The sequence below is a fragment of the Gymnodraco acuticeps genome, unplaced genomic scaffold (assembly GCF_902827175.1).
Source record: "Gymnodraco acuticeps unplaced genomic scaffold, fGymAcu1.1, whole genome shotgun sequence".
NCBI classification, from domain to species: Eukaryota; Metazoa; Chordata; class Actinopteri; order Perciformes; family Bathydraconidae; genus Gymnodraco; species Gymnodraco acuticeps.
In genome coordinates this window covers 14,428-26,504 of record NW_022990081.1, presented here as the reverse complement: position 1 = coordinate 26,504, position 12,077 = coordinate 14,428, and the positions used below count along the sequence as shown (strand labels likewise).

At 39.9% G+C, this 12,077-nt stretch overlaps 1 pseudogene; it reads left to right on the top strand.

The window, feature by feature from the left end:
* The first annotated feature begins 9,036 nt into the window (after nucleotides 1-9,036).
* On the top strand, nucleotides 9,037-11,240 carry LOC117546095 (annotated as a pseudogene).
* The last annotated feature ends 837 nt before the right edge of the window (nucleotides 11,241-12,077 follow it).

Here is a 12,077-nt window from a genome sequence, read left to right as displayed (position 1 = left end):
TGTACAGGTTGCGGCCAGCGGGTCAGCGTCATGTTTAACCCTGCGCGTGCAGGTTGCGGCCGGTGGGTCAGCGTCATGTTTAACCCTGCGCGTGCAGGTTGCGGCCAGTGGGTCAGCATCGTCTAATCCAACATGCAGGCGCTAAGCATGGTTGGCGTTCACTTAACCCTACAGTTATTCCGACATTCTCATCATGTCCCCGTGTTATCTCATTTCATCCACAGATCTCCTCAATCAGCCAGCAAGGTAAGAAATGCTTCACATCTTAGTGTAGAGGAAACTTCTGTGTAGCTATGCAGTGGGAGTCACCGACTCAGGAAGGAGACACGGGAAGAGCAGTAGCTTTGATGTCAAACACATGATGGTTTATTTGGAGTTAACGGCCGGAGGATTCACATCACAAGTCCAAGAGTCAGAGGTTCTGACTTCACGGTAGAGTTGCCACGTCAATTCTGAAGAACTCTACCCCAGACCCATGTATTTAGCTAGTTCAGAGAGCATCATCAACATGCTGCATAACAAGATAGAATGATAACACCTCTATCAGCTGACGCCAACAGGCAGGAACAGGGAGACAAAACACTGAGAGCACAGCAGCCAAGGTTACAGGTGCCTGTGCTCAGTCAGGACAGTTTGAACTGATGCACTGGGTCAAAGTTATGGGCCTTGGAAAATATTCCACAACACTCAGCACTTCTCACTTCTCTTCTCTTTGGGGGTTCATCGGAGCGGTTTTCCCCTCCCGAATGATTATCCTACAAACCGGGGCCTAATCTCCAAACATCAGTTGATTCATTGTTGTAATCTGTCATCATAATTTTCTATACCACGTGTCCGGTATTAAACATGTATTTCATACATCACGTCTCTCATGATTGAAATGAAGCTTAGCGCAAGTTCAAGAAGGAAGACCATACCCCCTGGTGTTACACGTCACTGCAAGCTCTTCTCCCATTAAGTAATCAGGGGCGGTACTCCCCAGCTAGCAATCATTGCACCTGCTAAACCCTTTAAATCTGTTCTTCCCTCTCTGTCAGTTGTCATTTCAGGTGTCAACGCACAACCCGCCTCCACCCCTTCGCCTCCTGTATCCTAATTCAGGGCCAAGCTAATCCTTCTTCCTCCAGACCAGACCGAACCATTATCACCACCACCAGTGTCTAGACCCCGGGGGGGTTCATCGGAGCGGTTTTCCCCTCCCGAATGATTATCCTACAAACCGGGGCCTAATCTCCAAACATCAGTTGATTCATTGTTGTAATCTGTCATCATAATTTTCTATACCACGTGTCCGGTATTAAACATGTATTTCATACATCACGTCTCTCATGATTGAACTGTTATTACCTGCAGTAGATGCAGTGTTATTGCTGGCGTTTTGTTGTTCTGTTGTTTTAACCATTTTCTGATGTCCATCACCGACTGCTGTGTAAGCACTTTGCAGATGACAAACGCGCAGCGGCACAGGTCACGCGCACCTGACATAATAACGTTACTTACTGTTTAAATTGACCAAATAAATGCAGCAGACAATGTTATTTAACCACAATTACAATTTATTTTATTTCAACTATATTCTTCTTATTATTATTATTATTATTATTATTACTACTATTATTATTGTTGTTGTTATTATTATTGTTATTATTATTGTTATTATATATGTAATATTTTTTACTTTAATTTTTTTGACTTTTCATTTTTTTTTACTTTTCATTTTTCAAATGAGGGTGCATAACGACTCAACTGACCCTTATGCACCCCCGTAGAACCGGGCCTGGGTGTGACTGACCCCGGAAGGGCATATGGTTTTTGACCGTCTTAGCGCATGTACAGTTGCAAGAAAAAGGATGTGAACCCTTTGGAATTACCTGGATTTCTGCATAAATTGGTCATAAAATGTGTTCTGATCTTCATCTAAGTCACAACAATAGACAAACACAGTCTGCTTAAACTAATACCACACAAACAATTATATGTTTTCATGTTTTTATTGAACACACCATGTAAACATTCACAGTGCAGGGTGGAAAAAGTATGTGAACCCCTAGGCTAAAGACTTCTTCAAGAGCTACTTGGAGTCAGGAGTCAGCCAACCTGGAGTCCAATCAATGAGACGAGATTGGAGGTGTTGGTTAAAGCTGCCCTGCCCTATAAAAAATACACACCAGTTTTGAATTAGCTATTCTTAAGAAGCATTGCCAGATGTGAACATGCCTCGCACAAAAGAGCTCTCAGAAGACCTATTAAGAATTGTTGACTTGCATAAAGCTGGAAAGGGTTACAAAAGTATCTCTAAAAGCCTTGATGTTCATCAGTCCAGACACATTGTCTATAAATGGAGAAAGTTCAGCACTGTTGCTACTCTCCCTAGGAGTGGCCGTCCTGTAAAGATGAGTGCAAGAGCACAGCGCAGAATGCTCAATGAGGTGAAGAAGAATCCTAGAGAGCTAGAGACTTAAAGAAATCTCTGGCACATGCTAACATCTCTGTTGACGAATCTACGATACGTAAAACACTGAACAAGAATGGAGTTCATGGGAGGACACCACGGAGGACACCACGGAGGAAGCCACTGCTGTCCAGAAAAAACATTGCTGCACGTTTGAAGTTTGCAAAAGAGCACCTGGATGTTCCACAGCACTACTGGCAACATATTCTGTGGACAGATGAAACCAAAGTTGAGTTGTTTGGAAGGAACACACAACGCTATGTGTGGAGAATCCAAAGGGTTCACATACTTTTTCTTGCAACTGTACAAGGAGATGTTAACATCTGATCATTCACATTTACTCAGAGGTGGAAGAAGTACTCAGATCTTGTTCTTAAGTAAAAGTAGAAGTACTCAGATCTTGTACTTGAGTAAAAGTAGAAGTACTCAGATTATGAACTTGAGTAAAAGTAGAAGTACTCAGGTCTTGTACTTGAGTAAAAGTAGAAGTACCAGAGTGTAGGAATACTCTGTTACAGTAAAAGTACTGCATTCAAAATGTTCCTCAAGTAAAAGTAGAAAAGTATTCTCATCAAAATATAGTGAAAGTAGCGACAGTAAAAGTAGTCGTTGTGCAGATTGGTCCATTTCAGAATAATATATATGATATGTTTTATAATGATTGATCATGAAAGTGTTCTCAAAGCTGGTAAAGGTGCAGCTAGTCTGAATGACTTTGTATACTGCAGGGTAGCTGGTGGATTTACTCCAGGTGGAACTAAAGTCTGATTCAACACTTGATTAGATTTCACATCATTCATCCACATCTGTGAAGTAACTAAAGGTATTAAATACATGTAGTGGAGGAAAAGTACACCATTTACCTCAGAACTGTAGTGGAGGAGAAGAACAAAGTAGCATAAAATGGAAATACTCAAGTAAAGTACAAGTACCTCAAAATTGTACTTAAGTACAGTACCTGAGTAAATGTACTTTGTACCTATGAATTTAATGATATAATGTGATCATTTAATTTTCATTATTTTCAAATTCACAGTGTAGATATTTTAATAGCTAGTGATACCTGGATACTATAACTAACTTATAAAACAATGAAACGAGTTTGTGTGCTTCAACCCTTTTAGTTTTTTGTATTTAGCTATACATCACTCTAACCTTATAACAGATAAAGTATGCAATATTCCATCATGATATTGGTTGAAAAAAACACATTTAGATTTTCCATGTTTTGAATAATATTTAAAAAATGTGTCTGTGAGAGCCAACCCCTTTGTATTTATTTACAAAATAACAACAAATCAGTCTGAATCAAACAACCAATCCAACCCGGTATCACGGCAAGACGTGAACATGTGACGATTTACCATGCTGGGAGACGTGGAGATGTCACGATTTCGTCCCTTCAAACGTGACAGTTACACGGTATTGTTAACATGGCCCAACCAAGCCCCCAGGAAGTGCGCCGGAGTCTGATGAGAATATTCGTGCTGGTCAAACGGTGGTACTACACTTCCTTTTGGTTGCTGGGCCCGGAAACACTTTTTCCCATTGACTTACATGGGGAAAGAGTGGTCTGTAACTCGTTGGATAATTTTTTTAAAACTAAATAAACTACCCAGTATGAACGTTTGTATAGCCCTTATTAAAAACATTCGTTCCTCAAGTTGTAAAAATGTGCTAATAACGTTATTCTGAGGTATTTCCCTCTGCATTATGAACGCGCATCTAACCCACGGGACCGCGCCGCCCGGCACGTTCATGTTACGTGTTCAGTACTACATGAGTTTCTCTTTATCCATGGATGCACAATAACAACGGACCATATCGCCTTACTGCCAGCCCACGGAGCTGTAATAATGGATATATTGCACATGTTTGCTGTAATTCATCATTTGTAAAATATTATACTACATGGGCTGTATGATGTAAATCTTGTACCGTAAATGTTGTATTAAATAAAGTTAATATTACCGACGTAGATTAACGTTCCTGTAGCTTCTTATTGCACTTGCAATTGTTTTAGTTACTTGTGGGCTACTTAACATGAATAATCACAGTTACTATCCTTTTACTCCATCACATTTCAAAAAGAAATAGGCTATTGTTATTTTAACTCCACCACAGTAATCCATCATCAGCTTTACTTTTTAGATAAAGTTTTAACTCACAATTGATCATAACAGGCTTCAACATATACATTTTTATATATTACCAAGTGGTTTCATGTACAACCCACACAAGTATCATGCTAAATGAAGCTCTGTTGCTTGGATATCACTAGATCCTGATGTCAGCGTAATATAAAAGTACATAACGATTGATGTGTAACTTAGCATAATTTACTAGCTAGCCGCTAGCTGCTAACTGCCGCCTCGTTAATATAAATCCAGTACCATGCTGTCATGAACGCGCGGTGCTGTTACGTGTACGCAAATTCACGTGCTTAATGTGAACGAGCCTTTTGGGCGGCGTGGTTAAAGTTGCGCATGCTCTATGAGTGCACATACGGGTACTTCTCAGGCATGCCGGGTAATCTGTGACGTTTCGCTCTCTCAAAAGTTGGGCCATTTTGTCATCATGCGCCATTGAGTAACTCTCATAGGAATGAATGAGGCCCCGCCTCCCACGCTGTATCCAGTTCTTATTATACATCCATGGGCCCAACGAGTGGAGAAATACCCGGAAATGCCGAGCAAATAGAGAGGCGAAGTCCCTCCCTTTCCGGTGGACCTCCAAGGGACCTTATTTCGGAAAAAATTAAGTATTGAAGTCAATGGCGAGAGAAACGTTATCTTTCCATCCCGTTTGAATTGTGCCACGAATTACACATATGATGTTTGTCAATTTAAAAGATAATTTTGCAAGTAAAAAAAAAATGTTTTGCCGTAAAACTGTGAAGTAAGACTTTTTTTGTGTGAAACCGCTCAATGAACTACATCTCTGGTCTCACACAAAAACACACGTCACCAAGATGGCCGTCACTATTGTCTTGCCAAACAAGGGATTGACTACCCTCACTATCACCACAATGAAACACGTCCAGAAGAATGTCATGCAAAGCTGCCTGCCTGCCTTCAATTCTTCCTGAACTGCCTGATCTTTTTAATGTTCAATGTTAACCATTTGTGCAGATAGCATGAAGTAATAAAAGATCACCAATGCTAATGTTGCATTAGCATGTCTCCCTCGGGGGGCATCCGGGCTTAAAGGTGTATTATAGAATGATCACACCGGCGTGACAGTACTCTTCAAAGGGTTCACGAAATATGACTACGACTCTTGTTAGAAATTAAAATCAATGTTTTGATGGCATAATGTACCTTAAATGTACCTTCAGTTTAAATGCTGTTTTATACTGAAAAACCAGAAAATTATTGTGCACAACCAGTTAAGCTTTTATTCTGAAAATCCTTCATCTCCGGTTAGCATGTGGCTAGTTTACCATTTTTTATAGAGGTTAATTTAGTAGCGAAATGACACCGAAACCTACTGATTTTAACACTGCAACTATAGACGTATTATTATTGCTGAATATTAAATGAAGGTATAGTTTATTTGAATAAAGTTATTGTTTACAGACGTGGGTAAGATGTGACAACATCCGGAATGACCAGAAACCAAACCAGCCGTGAAGTATTTTCTGTATTTTTTAGAATATTAACTACAACGTTTAGAATGTGTTAAAGGAAAAGTGATGAAAGACAATATGAGGAGAAGAGGCGTGTTTAAGTATATATTGAATGTACAATGCCTGAATCCTCTGTTTAAACGTAACAACGGACATTAAGATGTGGAGGGCCGGCCCGCAGGGAGGAGCCTACAGAAGCTATATAGAGCAGCACCTGAGCGGTTCGGGCTCTTTTCTCTGCTAGCGGGGAGCCAGAGGCAGCTGCTTTTCTGTCAGAACATATCCTGTTTGTGACTTTACCGCGCCTTTTTTATTAATTAAAGTACCAATTTGAAAACATCTCAGAGACTCCATTTAGTCTCCTTTTTAAGCTTCTCTTTCCTGGACGCGAGAATAACCATCACAGTTAACACTCTACTGTTTAACACTTTGGTTAACTTAATGTTACTTCATGTTAAGGCTGATAAAAATGACAAGGCTAAGCCGGCTGTAATGCTAACTAACGTGCTTGCTACTAGCTAGGTAGCTAACTTGATAACCTGGGACGGGTGGTGCAGTGGTCTGTACATCCGATCATCAGATCAAGGGGGAGTGCTGGGGAACTCTAGTTCGAAACCCGCTCCTGCCGCCACTGCGTCAGGCCGTTGTGTCCTTGGGCAAGACACTTCACCTGAACTTGCTCCTGTGGGTATTGTCCACAGTATCTGACCATTGCATGTATCATATATGTGTAATGTGTGTATATGTAAAGCGCTTTGAGTCATTGATAAAGCGCTATAATAAATGTAAGGAATTATTATTATTAATTATTATTACTTGATCCAGCCAGCCACTCCTGGTCCTTTCATCAGACGGGAAGCGAAAGAACGAGTAAGACCCATTGTTGGTATGATTACAGCCTGGTACAAAGCACACAGGCATATTGTTAAAGTGATCTTATATCTCTTATATTTAGTGGAGGAAAACAATTATGACATCACTTACGGGACTCTGGGATTTGTAGTCTTTCTAGTTGCGTATTTTTCATAGTCTTTACGACAAACTCTGACTTTTTTGACATGGAAATTATTTTAAAGATTGACAAACATCATATGTGTAATTCATGGCACAATTCAAACGGGATCGAAAGATAAGTTTTCTCTCCCCATTGACTTCAATAAATAATTTTTCCGAAATAAGGTCCCATGGGGCGGAAGTAGATGGGCGGGATTACACCTTTCTATGCTCTACCACGACGGTCGGTTGTTATTGTCAATATTAATATAATAATTATTTATTTTTTAATAGTTAGACTTGATTTTGCGGATTTTCTTGTTGCCCCAGCTGGTCAACACCTCTTTTATCAGAAACAAAGGCTACATTAATGTATTAAATCGATGTTAATCTATGTGTGTGGTTGTGGAATTAACGGACGTGACGTTGTGCGATTGCGTTGCCAGGCAACAGCTTGGGTTCATGTTAATTTACAAACTCTTCAACGAGAACCCTAGTTATATCTAAAAACATTGTAGAGGGCCTCACGAAAGACTTTAATGTAAATTTAAATTTAAATGTGAAGGAATGTGTGTATAACAAAATACATCCGTCATAAACAATACCGGAAACAGACGTAGACAAGATCCTCAGCTCGGTGATTGGATGTTTGAGTCGCAATGCATGCTGGGATATGGTGTTTATGCAATGTGAAATCCGAAAACATTTTTTAAAAATGTGTGCTTGCTTTTCTCTTTGAAAGTCATCACATAACGGCATTGTAATACACGGTTCGGCTGCATTAAATATTACATATCTGCCGTAGTTCTCTATTTATAGAGCCCTGATGAGAAGACTTCTAGACAAACAGGAAGAACTGCCGTCAAAACTGAAAATGTGACGTGGATCATAAATATAACATAAATATATACAACATCTTACATTTCTTTTCACACAATACGTCTCATTGCAGTATCAACACAAATTCGGCTGACTTTTATATTTGATCCAATTGGTAGATAGGCTATATTTACACCATAACGGTGCACAGCTGATAGAAAGGGACACCTAGTGGTTAAAGCACGTTATTGAATTGTATTACAGCAAAAACACGTGGGTTTGCTATCCTGGCTCCTAAATGGTGGAATGAGCTCCCCATTGACATCAGGACAGCAGATAGCTTACACACCTTCCGGCGCAGACTGAAAACTCATCTCTTTCGACTCCACTTCGAGCGATAGAACTATTAACAAAGCAGCACAATCAAAAATTACTGTTACAACAAATGTCATGTGTGCAGAGTAAAAATGCCGACGTTTAAGCAAGAAATAGAACTTAAATATAAAAAATAAAAGTACTATCTAAAGTGTTTACATTCAAATCATCAATACACATTTATATTTTATACACTGATCATAAATATGACATATGCATCTCAAATGAATGAAAGCAGTCATATAAGATGCACTGTAGTAAAAAAAAAACAATACATAACAGGTAAATACCTCAATCCTTCAAATGTGTACTTAAGTGCAGTACTTCCTCCACTGTACATCATGTGTCATGTTGGGTAGTATATGAAGACTGATGGTAAATAAACTCTTGTATATTTAAAGTATATTTAATAAATAGTTTTACGGTTTTTAATGCAGAATTAAAGAGAAACTTTACAGCAGGTAAGAATCTTGTTTTTGTTGACCTTCAGTGAGAAAGTTGATGGATAAGCGGATAGATCATGTGACTTCATTATGATGACTGTCCTCTCAATCCACACAACTGTAGGCCGTGAAGGAAGGAGAAAGCACAAGGCCCATTTTAATTTACTAATCATGTTATTAGAATTATTTCAGCTTAAATTGTTGAAAAAGCTCGACTCTTTATTGTAGTTTTTAAAAAGGACATATTATTCTCATTTCACGTTCATATTTGGATTTTGTGCTTTTACTGTGACATGTTTAAATGCTCTAATGTTCAATAAGTGCTATATTTTTCTCACTGCCAGATTCTCCTTCCATTGAAATGAAGATATAACGAAGTGAGTTTTTGTTTGTGTCTCTGAGCTGCAACCACAGCTTCTGTTCGAGCTGCCTGCAGACATTCTGGGAACAAAGTAAGAACACAAACTGTCCACTTCAAACTTTTATATATGAGCATTTTCCTTTTCATCCTACGTTGTTGTTTTTTTAAACGTGTTAAATTGTATGTGTTTTTCTTCAACAGATACCTGGACAAAGTCACCGTCCTGAACTGAATACCAAAGGACATTTCCCTCTGAAAGACATCCTGACTCCATCTGCTGGTGAATAAATGACATAGCAGCATTTCCTGATGTTGATCATTCACCCTGTGACGGAGGTGAGAGAAAACGAAAGTGGATTTAGACATTGTTGAACAGCGCTGAGACGCCATCACAGGGTGTGAGATTTCTGCTCGGAGACACGTTTGGAGTATATTTGGGGAGAAGTGGAGAGACTGTAAGTTGGTGAGTCCTGCTCTAGAAATAACTTTAATACCAAATGGCTGAGAAAATCGCTCTTGTTGAAAGTTTCCTGAGCTGCCATGTTTGTTCAGAGACTTTCAGAGATCCTGTGTCTCTGGGCTGTAACCACAGCTTCTGTTCGAGCTGCCTGCAGACATTCTGGGAACAAAGTAAGAACAAAAACTGTCCCATTTGTAAAAGAAAGTCCTCCAAAGATCCTGTGGGGAACTTTGCACTGAAGGAACTGTCTGACTCCTTTGCTGAGAGACAGAAAGCTGGATCATCTGAGACAGAGAAAGGAGAGAAGAAGGTGGAGGTGGTGTGTAGTAAACATCCAGAAGAGCCTAGATTGTTCTGTATGGATGAAGAGAGAGCTGTGTGTCCTGTCTGTGAGTTTTCTCTCCACCAGGGTCACAAGGTGGTTCCTGTAGAACAAGCAGTCAGTGAGCTGAAGGACCTGCTGACATCTGACTTAGAGTCTCTGCAGGACAAGAGGGACAAATACAAAGGAGTGGAGAGAACATACAATGAAGTGATTCAAGTGTCCGAAGAAGCAGCTGCTGTCCACAGAGAGGCAGATCAGAGCAGAGTTCATCAAGCTCCATCAGTTCCTGAAAGAGGAAGAGGAGTCCAGACTGGCAGCTCTGAGGGAGGAAGAGGAGCAGAAAGGGAAGACTATCAGCAGAGAGATGAAGAGCATTCAGGAGCACATCTCCTCTCTGTCACACAGTATCTCTGCTGTTGAAGAAGAGCTGCAGAAACTCAACGTGCCCTTCCTCAGCAGTTTATAAAGCCACTCAGAGCAGAGCCAGAGTCCAGAGCTCACTGTCAGACCCACAGCTGCTCTCAGGAGCGCTGACAGATGTGGCCAAACACCTGGGCAACCTGTCCTTCAGAGTCTGGGAGAAGATGAAGGACCAGGTCCACTTCAGTCCTGTCCTTCTGGACCCAAACACTGCAAGCAGATGGCTCTCTCTGTCTGATGATCTGACCAGTGTGAGACAAGGAGACAAAGATCAGCAGCTTCCTGATAATCCAGAGAGATGCACTCACTATGCTAGTGTTCTGGGCTCTGAGGGCTTCAGCTCAGGGAAACACAGCTGGGAGGTGGAGGTGGGAGATCATCCTGACTGGAATATAGGTTACACTAAAGAGTCAGCTGACAGGAAGGGAGAGTTACCAGGTGCCTCTCCAAAATATGGAATCTGGTGTTTAGAACATAGCAGTGGAGAATACTCTAATGGTGCTCGTGAGACTGTCAGAGTGGAGAAGAATCCCCAGAGGATCAGAGTCCAGCTGGACTATGACAGGGGGGAGGTGTGCTTCTACGACCCTGAACACATGACTCCCATCTGCACTCTCAGAGACACTTTCACTGAGAAACTCTTCCCATGGTTCAGTATTGGAGAAGCTGGTGATGCTAAAACTGCTGATATCAAAATCTGTGAGTGAGATTCCTCTGTGATGCTCAGGAGTGTTGGTTCAGACTTTATTCTGACTTCACTCTCCGTCTACATCTCTTTGGAACATTCAAGAACATAATCAACAGATGATGAGATATTAATCTTTGCATGACATTTTTACGCATTATAATCAAAGAGTCAGTCAAAGACAAACAAACAACTTGATTGTTTATTGAGTTTATTTTGCATCAAACTTTATTACAGTGTGTTTATAGTTTTCATTTGACTCATTTAATGATCGATGAATGATTGATCTAGTTTCTAGTCAAACATCACGTTATAGCAGTATACGTTATCAGTTTAACTTTTTTATATCTTTGGGTCTTGTGATGAATTATTTTGAGATATGTTGTTTTACTGCAGGGAGCAAGTCATTTAATACATTTATTTGAATTCATTATTTCATTCTTACAATGTTCTTTCGTGACATTTTCAGTCCTCTATAGATGGACAATAACATTTATGGTAATTGAAAATATCAATTTCTAATCAACCTAGAGGGAATAACAGCTGTGTATAATTAAGTGTAGTATTTGTAAAGCTGCTTCAGATATCTTGTGATTAAATAACCAGCTGTTTAATTCAGAAATGTGTCTGAGGTTGATTTCTGTTTCTTTGGTACATCTGTCAAAAAGCCATGTGACAAATTACAGAGACTATAAATGATGAAAGACAATTGTTCAACAAACCTTTACAATAAAAAATAAATAATCTGAATATCTTAATGATCTAATCTCTTCTTATTTGTTGCATTGCATCTCTTCAAACATCTGTTTTAACCTTTACATTCATAGACGCCAAACTCATGAAATCTGTTTGCTTGTGTGAAGTCATGTGACGGATGAACCTGCTGTAAACAAAGAAGCTCCCACCCTGATGAAGGACACTCAGCAGAAAACATGTGAGGGGTAAAGCATGGCATACTGGAGCTGTGCAACGTGTTTGGTTTGATGGAGTTGTTTTGATTCTCTCTTAGAAACTGTCAGGAGTCACATTCACATTATACAACTCCACTGCAGCATTATAACAAATACAAAGTAGCTTCAACACTAAAAATAGTAATGCATTACAATCACTTCCTGC